Source organism: Acipenser ruthenus, chromosome 42 (genome assembly GCF_902713425.1).
Source record: "Acipenser ruthenus chromosome 42, fAciRut3.2 maternal haplotype, whole genome shotgun sequence".
NCBI lineage: Eukaryota > Metazoa > Chordata > Actinopteri > Acipenseriformes > Acipenseridae > Acipenser > Acipenser ruthenus.
This window is the reverse complement of record NC_081230.1, coordinates 3,929,890-3,939,500: the sequence shown is the minus strand read 5'-3', so window position 1 is coordinate 3,939,500 and position 9,611 is coordinate 3,929,890. Positions and strand designations below refer to the sequence as shown.

The 9,611-nt window shown below is 41.7% G+C and overlaps 1 non-coding gene across 1 annotated transcript; it reads right to left on the bottom strand.

Annotated features, from left to right (window-relative positions):
* Positions 1-1,822: 1,822 nt before the first annotated feature.
* trnar-ucg (transfer RNA arginine (anticodon UCG)) lies at positions 1,823-1,895 on the bottom strand. The gene has a single exon. It is a non-coding gene; the product is annotated as a tRNA-Arg (tRNA).
* Positions 1,896-9,611: the final 7,716 nt, after the last annotated feature.

Here is a 9,611-nt window from a genome sequence, read left to right as displayed (position 1 = left end):
ATTCTACAAAGATATTCTAAAATGGCCTGGACACATTTGTTGGTACCCCTTAGAAAAGATAATAAATAATTGGATTATAGTGATATTTCAAACTAATTAGTTTCTTTAATTAGTATCACACATGTCTCCAATCTTGTAATCAGTCATTCAGCCTATTTAAATGGAGAAAAGTAGTCACTGTGCTGTTTGGTATCATTGTGTGCACCACACTGAACATGACCAGAGAAAGCAAAGGAGAGAGTTGTCTGAGGAGATCAAAAAGAAAATAATAGACAAGCATGGTAAAGGCAAAGGCTACAAGACCATCTCCAAGCAGCTTGATGTTCCTGTGACAACAGTTGCAAATATTATTAAAAAGTTTAAGGTCCATGGAACTGTAGTCAACCTCCCTGGGCGCGGCCGCAAGAGGAAAATCGACCCCAGACTGAACAGAAGGATAGTGCGAATGGTAGAAAAAGAACCAAGGATAACTGCCAAAGAGATACAAGCTGAACTCCAAGGTGAAGGTACGTCAGTTTCTGATCGCACCATCCGTCGCTTTTTGAGCGAAAGTGGGCTCCATGGAAGAAGACTCAGGAGGACTCCACTTTTGACAGAAAAAACATAAAAAAGCCAGACTGGAATTTGCTAAAATGCATATTGACAAGCCACAATCCTTCTGGAGAATGTCCTTTGGACAGATGAGTCAAAACTGGAGCTTTTTGGCAAGTCACATCAGCTCTATGTTCACAGACGAAAAAATGAAGCTTTCAAAGAAAAGAACACCATACCTACAGTGAAACATGGAGGAGGCTCGGTTATGTTTTGGGGCTGCTTTGCTGCGCCTAGCACAGGGTGCCTTGAATCTGTGCAGGGCACAATGAAATCTCAAGACTATCGAGGCATTCTGGAGCGAAACGTACTGCCCAGTGTCAGAAAGCTCTGTCTCAGTCGCAGGTCATGGGTCCCTCCAACATGATAATGACCCAAAACACACAGCTAAAAGCACCCAAGAATGGATAAGAACAAAACATTGGACTATTCTGAAGTGGCCTTCTATGAGTCCTGATCTGAATCCTATCGCACATCTATGGAAAGAGCTGAAACTTGCAGTCTGGAGAAGGCACCCATCAAACCTGAGACAGCTGGAGCAGTTTGCTCCGGAAGAGTGGGTCAAAATACCTGTTAACAGGTGCAGAAGTCTCATTGAGAGCTACAGAAAACGTTTGATTGCAGTGATTGCCTCTAAAGGTTTGTGCAACAAAATATTAGGTTAGCCTGTCCCATCATTTTTTGTCCATGCCATGTTCATTTGTTTTATTATTTACAATATTATGTTGAATAAAAAATCAAAAACAAAGTCTGATTTCTATTAAATATGGAATAAACAATGGTGGATGCCAATTACTTTTGTCAGTTTCAAGTTATTTCAGAGAAAATTGTGGATTCTTCATTTTTTGTGGAGGGGTGCCAACAAATTTGTGCACGTCTGTATGTCTCTAAATTTTTTATGCTGTTTTTTAAAGCAATTGAATTCATTAAACTACCGTTCTGGGCCGCTCTATCTCGTTCCGGTGTTTACCCCATCACCATTATCATATCTCAGTATCCCCGGGTTCAATATTGTCTAAAGAGATTTTTATTTTTTAGCCAGTGTCATCTGTCATTTGGTAATTTTAAAAATAACTTAATAAATAACACATGCCTCGACTACAGGCATGTTTTCAACGTAGTTGGAAAGTAGTATAAGGTCGTTAATTCTGTGGATTTTATAAGCAACGTTCTGTGTTTTCGTTGATCTGCGCTGTATGCTGAGGCTCGAGTCTGACTTTTTATAAAAAGTCAACCACGATGGGACTCGAACCCTCAATCTTCTGATTCGAAGTCAGACGCCTTATCCATTAGGCCACACGGTCTTTCGTGCTTATCATGTGATGCGGTCAATTGGTTTTTCATTACCAAGCATTGCACTGTACACTATATATGGTTTGCATGTCCATCACCCTGGTAATAAGCTTCAGATATGAATCCATTTTGATCTGTACAGCACACATCACATTTTAGTCTACAGAAACATGTGCATTGATTTAAATGATCATATCTCAGTATCCCTGCTTGATCCGGTGTTCAATATTGTCTAAAGAGATTTTTTTCTTTTCGTCAGTGTCGTCTGTCATTTGGTAATTTATTTTAAAAATAACTTTATGAAATAACACATCGATCTTTTTATAAAAAGTCGACCCCGAAGGGACTCGAACCCACAATCTTCTGATTCGAAGTCAGACGCCTCATCCATTAGGCCACACGGTCGTTCACGCTTACCATGTGATAGTTAACTCTACATTTTAGCGGTCCAGTTGGTTTTTCATTACCAAGGCATTGCACTGTACACTATATATGTACTATACAGTGCAATGCTTGGTAATGCTTGTTTTATTTAACAGTTTCATCTCTCGATGTGTGTGTGTGTGTGTGTGTGTGTCTTTCACCGCTAAAATGGGTGGTTTTAAAATAATCCATTTATACTTAAAGTTGAACTGTTGAGATGGTCTGTTTTCACATACGTTGATTACACCGTGTAAATTTTTTTTAAATTTTTTTTTTGTTCCCTGGGTGGTACGTGTTATATCCTAATTGCTTATGCCTCAAAAGTATAGAAAATGGCTATTATTCCCCACAAACTTTGCTTTTGTGACCAGGACAGTGATATTTTGAAATTTACCTATTTCCAATGAGAAAACGGGCGAATTTGTGTCTTTTCGTTCACATAAAGTCAGAAAAAACAACATATGCATCCAAATTAATATGTATTTATACTAAAGTAATACAAAAATGACTACAAAAGATTTAGAAATGAGTAGTTTTTCGAGATTTACGATTATACTGTAAATCACTTTCGCGAACCAGCCCCCAAATGTAGTCTCCCATCATGTCTAAAGGGCTATAATAGGACTGGAAAACACCACATAAATATTAAGAATAAAGAGAGAAAAAGTTCAAATTTAATATTAAAAATTAACAAATGATAATAACTATTCAATTAACAAAAAACAATACTCAAGCAATAGCCCTAGCTCCAGCAGTTCTATCAATCCTAATCCTAGCTGTAGCAATTACACTAACCCTAACCCTAACCCCAGCTCCAGCAGTTACACCAACCCTAACCCTGACCGTCCAGCAACTGGTGTTTCCATATCTCTCAATATTCCAGCAAAATGAGAATTAACACAAGGATAATATCCAGTTCAGTATGTAGAGCAATGTAGAACTTATCAAGCCTGGACAACAAGTAGACAATGATATAACAGTAATTCAAAATGTTGTGAGAGTGGGGGAACTTGGTCAGCAGTGGCAATTCTCCCCCATTCTCACTGCAAACTTAAGCATTTACTTAAATTCTGTCTCTGGTCATGTAGCTCAAAGGTGATTCTGGTCATGTAGCACAATTCTAACTATGGTCTTGTAGTTTAATTCTGGGTCTCGTCATGTAGCTCAATTCTAACTATGGTCATGTAGCTTAATTCTGTCTCTGGTCATGCATCTCAATGGTGACTCTGGTTGTGTAGCTCAATTCTAACTATGGTCATGTAGCTTAATTCTGGGTCTCGTCATGCATCTCAATGATGACTCTGGTCATGTAGCTCAATGGTGACTGGTTATTTAGCAGTATTGTGTTTCTGGTCATGTAACTCAATGGTGACTGCTTATATAGCACTATTGTGTCTCTGGTCATGTAACTCAATGGTGACCCAAGGAAGAGCACTTATTCTTGGATCCCTCATGCACGTCTCAACTTCCCACACTCGGTTCTTCCATAATTTTCGATTTTCCATTGAAATCCTCCAGAATATTTGCAAGGAGAATGGTCAGAATACTAGGAACAGCAAACAGGGCTATACCCAGGACTGACAAAAATTACAAAATTGTTAAGACTAAAGAGAGAAAAAGTACATATTTAATATTAAATATAAATAATGTAAAATATCTCTTCAATGAACAAAAATGCAACACACATGATAGTAACAAGGTTCTTAACAACACAGGAATAACAGAATTGTTTGATTTTGTTGTTTCACTAAATTTAAAGGGATTTTCTCTACAATGGTAAAAATAGCTAATTTTGTCAAAAAGTATAAAATTGAAAAGTGATAACATAAAATGCATTAAATGATCTCCCTAAACATTATGCTAACTTCAAATTACATTGCAATAGTCAAAAGGGTCTGGAAACCAATACCAACCCATGGGTGTGCCACTGGTGGCACAGAGTCATCCTCAACAGGGTCTTCTTTTCCCCGCTGATTCTGCCAAGCCAATTCCCTGGCTGTGGTTTTGCTAGATAGTAGGTAGGACAAGTGGGAATCTCGTTCATCCATTCATGCACGTCACTAATTAGAAGACGAGGCATTTGGCTATTAATTGCTCGCTTACCGGGTGGTAAGTTACCATTCCAGAGTTCAGTGGCTCGTCCACATGTCATACTAAAAGACTTGCATGTCGTTTTAATCATTACGAGATTCCCACAACTTTATTATTCAGGTACAGGTTTAATTGTACAACAATGACTAATTACAATTTTACAATAACCACTCAAACTTCCTATTCCTAGGTGAACTGTTCATATACCGCACTGTTCCCACAGAACATTGCCAATATGTCGAGCGAGTACAGGAGAGTTCTACGGCTGAGCAATTTTGCTAGAGAGATCCTTCTATTTTCAGGTATCCCCATTTCAGCCAGGACGATGTTATTAATGGACGGCCATTTCCCTCTTGCTCCCATTGGAAATCCAAAGAACTTGATCTCAGTGGAATTGGATAGATTCTGAATCTGCCTTTTGAGTACTGAGTAGTACTGTACTTTCTCTTTGGCAGCATTTTCCAGGGTGTCGGCAGCACATTCAGATCTTACTGTGACATCTATGACCAGAGATCTTGTTGATTTTGTGAATGTAAGGTCTGGCTTCCTCAGTTCTCCTTCTGTATTCCTTAGGTTAGCCTCCTTATACACTTTCCATCCCAAGGCTGATGCTTCATCTGCTAGTATGTTGTAGATCTTGTTGTGGTGGGTGATCCTGGCCCCCTGGACAGATGGACATTGCCCCAGGATATGCGAGCAAGATTCCAGTCTTGCTGAACATTTCCTACAAGATGACTGTGCGCCCATCCGGCCTCTGTTCAAGGATTCCCTGGTAGGGTACACATTAGCTCTGAGTTGCATTGCGGCAATGAAATGTTTTTGTTCGACTCTGTGTTGATTCCGTAACCAGTTGTTGCTAATGGGGTCGTTCCAGAACAGTTGTCTACCCATACCTTGCACCGGGAGTCCGCACCATGTCAGGAATTCGTCCTGTCTCCATCTAGTGGGCAAAAGATATTTGGGCTTTTGTGCGGTTGTTCCTTGCACCCCGTCACCTCCAAGGGGTTCAGCCAACCTTGTTGGGTTTCGTCGGTTCGGGGTACTTTTCACTGCCCCCCTGCTCCTGTCCACAACTTCTGCAGTTTCTCTTGGGCCTCTTCTGTCGTTGCCAAGCTGCGGATCACCCTGTCGCTGGAGTCGGCAATTCGCTGCAACCTTCTAATCTGTATCGAAGGTATTAAGCTCGCCAATGTTAAAACACCCAACCCTCCATCTCTAATCCTCGAGTATATAATACCGTCGCATATGGATGTCGGGAGATGCAACCATTTTTTTACTCCTGCCCTGATAAGCATATCAACAGCTTTCAGGCTATTGGCCTTGCAGTCAGTGTGGTCAGCTAGGTATATGAGACGGGGAATGGTATACGTTCTAAGTATGACGAGCTTCTGAGATGGTTTCAGCGGTGCCTGGTCTATCCTCCCCATCCACTCCTGTAGCTGATGTATCATATCGGCCTTTACAATGCCGACCCAAGGATCAATCTTTGTGCCCAGATAATGTTCAGATTCGCCTGGTGTGATCATGTTCAGCTCATTCCCCACGATATTCCATGGTCTACAGTTGTATACGAATCGTGTGTAGGTGTTATGAGGAACCCATAGCACTTCTTGGCTTGTGCGACCAGTCCGGAAAGACTACAGAAGGACTCCAGGATAACCAGGTTTTTATCCATTCCATCCCACGACTCACTCACCAGGATCAGATCATCCCCAAATGACAGTGTTGCCAATCTGTTCCCATTGATTGTATATCTTTGGCCCATTGATTCAAGGGCATTGATCAACGGATCCATTGCCAAATTGAACAGTAGCGGTGACATCGGATCCCCTTGCTTCACGCCGATCTTCATCTCAATTGGCAGAGACTTATTCCCTTCCAGTTCAATCGAAGTGGTGCATTTCTGATAAGAGCTCTTGATGATCCTGATGACGTGTTCATCCACCTTCTTCTGCCGTAGCACCCACATGATATGTTCATGCGAGACCGAGTCGAATGCCTTCTCTATATCCACGAATACTACTGCCAGTTGGTTATGATGTTTTTTCGCATGCTCGATGATTGTCTGCAGCACCTTCAGGTTTTCAGAACAGCCTGGTGCGGAGATAAATCCTCGCTGTCTTGGGTTGAGAGGACAGGCCTTTGTCAGCCTTCCTGTGACAATCCGTGAGAACAGCCTCAGGACCATTGAACCGATTGTAATCGGTCTCCAACTGCCAAAAGTCATAGTTACTCCCGCCGTTTACCCGCGCTTCATTGAATTTCTTCACTTTGACATTCAGAGCACTGGGCAGAAATCACATCGCGTCAACACCCACCACGGGCCTTCGCGATGCTTTGTTTTAATTAAACAGTCGGATTCCCCTGGTCCGCACCAGTTCTAAGTCAGCTGCTAGGCACCAGCCGAGGCAACACGCCGGCTCTTGACGGAGCCGACGCAAGCCGCAGCTGGGGCGATCCACAGGAAGGGCCCGGCGCGCGTCCAAAGTCGCGAGAATGAGAGAGAGAGAGACTTTGACTTTTAAGATCCTTTATTAAACCATTCCAATTAAAATCCATTCAATAACAATAATAAGGTAAAACACGATTAAGATACTTGCTGGCTCCTGGGAACAGCCGAAACCTCCCCAGAGCATCAGCATAAAATCCTAAAAAACAACATCATGTTCTCCTTTAAAACCAGATTTTAACCAAATAAAAGGATCATAAAATATAAATAAAACACAAAAAGCCAATATTAAAAAACTAAACAGTGTTTTCCTGTAAAAACAGTAAAGTGATAAAAACACTGTAAAAACAATAAAACAAAAAAAAATTCAAACTAGAAATTAAACAGCAGCTCTCCCTCCTCACTCAATGAGCACAAGGCGTCTCCCACACACCACCTCTCCTGAAAGCCCTCCAGGTTACTGACCATTTTAAAATAGTTAAAATCCACCATTACCCGGCTGACAACTAAAATACGAAATAATCTGGCAGCATCTGCTAGCCCTGCCTCTAAAATCTTATTTTTCCTAGATTTTAAAATGGCCAATTTTGCCTGCCCTAAAATAAAATTAATTAAAACACACCTATCCTTATTTTTATTTAATTATTCTCTAATTAAAAACAGGTTATCAAAAATAGATCTTCCTGGGATACAATATGTTTGATCCCTATGTATTACAGTACCTATACATTTCTTAACCCTATTTGCGATACACTTGGAAAATATTTTCGAATCGGCACATAACAGCGAAACTGGTCTCCAGTTCTTTAAAAGGCAGAGGTCTCCTTTCTTAGGCAGCAGTGTGATCACTGCCCTGCGGCAGCTGAGAGGCAGTTCTTTTCTCTCCAGACTTTCCTTCAGCACCTGGAAGAAGTCCTCCCCGATCACTGTCCAGAAATGTTTGAAAAACTCAGCGGGGAGGCCATCTATCCCAGGCGCCTTCCCGCTGGAGAGCTGTGTCATCGAAATGGTCAGTTCTTCAAAGGTCAGCTCTTTGTCCAGTCCACCCTGCTCCTCTTTGCTCAGGCTAGGTAGATCCTGGAGCAGGGTCTCTGTGTCATCTTGATCACACTGTTCTTTTGTGAACAGCTGCTTGTAGAACTGCACCGCCGCCTCACTGATCTCCTCTCTGCTGTGTAGTTCTCTGCCGCAGGGCGTCCGCACACACCTCAGCTGCTGGCGGTATGCTCTCTTCTTCTCCAGGCCAAAGAAGAAGGAAGTGGGTGCATCCATGTCCCTCAGCGCCACGAAGCGAGAACGCACCAACGCCCCCTTCACCTTCTCCTCCAGCAAGCTGCCCAACACATGTCTTTTCTCTTTTATTTTTTGAAAGGTTTGCTCATTAGAGAGATCCCCATTATTCTCTATGTTTAGAATGTCTCTCTCTAACTCCCTGACTGCCTTGTCCAGTGACCTGGTAGCCTCCAGGGTGTACTGCTGACAAAAAAATCGAATTTGCTTTTTCCCAATGTCCCACCACTGCCTTAAATCTTGATAATTGTTTTTTTGATTTTGCCAAACTTTCCAAAACTCTTTAAAAACATTTCCAAATTTACAGTCTTTTAATAATTGAATGTTGTAATGCCAATAAGAAGATTTGTGTCCTTCAGTTGGAATAAGTACACTGACTAACAGGCAGTGGTGGTCCGATAGACTGTTAGGAATAATGCTTGCCCCTACAAAAAAATTGAGGTGACAACGAAATGAATAAAACTGATCCAGTCGTGCTCTAGATGTATAGTTATTACGGGACTGGGACCAGGTGTACTGTCGGGCTTGAGGGTGCAGACACCTCCAAACGTCAACCAGGTCACCGGACTGTAAAACTGCAGTCAGCTCTCTGGAGGATTGAGGATGTGGCTCTTCAGTATTCCTATCATTGGTAAAATCTATAGTGCAGTTAAAATCACCCGCAACCACTAATACGTCATTATTACTACATTTTAAAATGGTTTGTTTCAACTTGTTAAACAATAAAATTCTGTCTCTTCCCGTATTTGGTGCATAAATATTTATAAAAGTAAAGTTAAAACCAGCTATTTGTGTCTCTACTTTTAAAAGCCGCCCCTTCTCAATCTCTTCTACGTGCTGTACTGTGGCACTGCCACTTAAATTGAATGTTTGGTTCTACATGGTACAATAAACGTACCATGTGTTGCGCCTTAATTGGGCAGCACGGAAGCCTGGCCAGGTTCCAAATACATTTCGAGGTTCTTATTCGCTGGAAGCGGCAGCGTTGTTAATGGAAAGATTGTTTTAGACAAGTATAAATAGTACCTTTGTTACGCCATAGGGGGGAGCTGCTTACCTGCCTTTTGAGTTCCTGTCGTCTCCTTAGTTCCTGTTCAGGGACTCTATTCCTTGTTTTTGAAAAGTCTGCGGCGTTCTTTTTCCCGGGGTGGTTTGCCATGGTAGAGCGATCCTGTTTACCTTCGACTGTCGTTCTTGTTGGAAGTTGATTTGTTTTTTTTATCAGCAAGTGCTTTGTTCCAGTTTCAGGCTGTTTAGCCGGTGTTGTTCACCTTTGCTGCCCACGATCGCTAAAGCCTGGAGCCGGCTTGTAATGCACCACGTTGCTGACTGTGTTGGTTTTTCAAGTACATGTTCATAGTTTTTGTGGATTACTGGTCATCGTCTTCCGAGAGGATCTTCAAGCAAGCGGGTACCCAGGAGTTTGGTGAGATCGTTGTTTTTTTATTTTTGTTGCGGGACTGTTTTGTTTTTT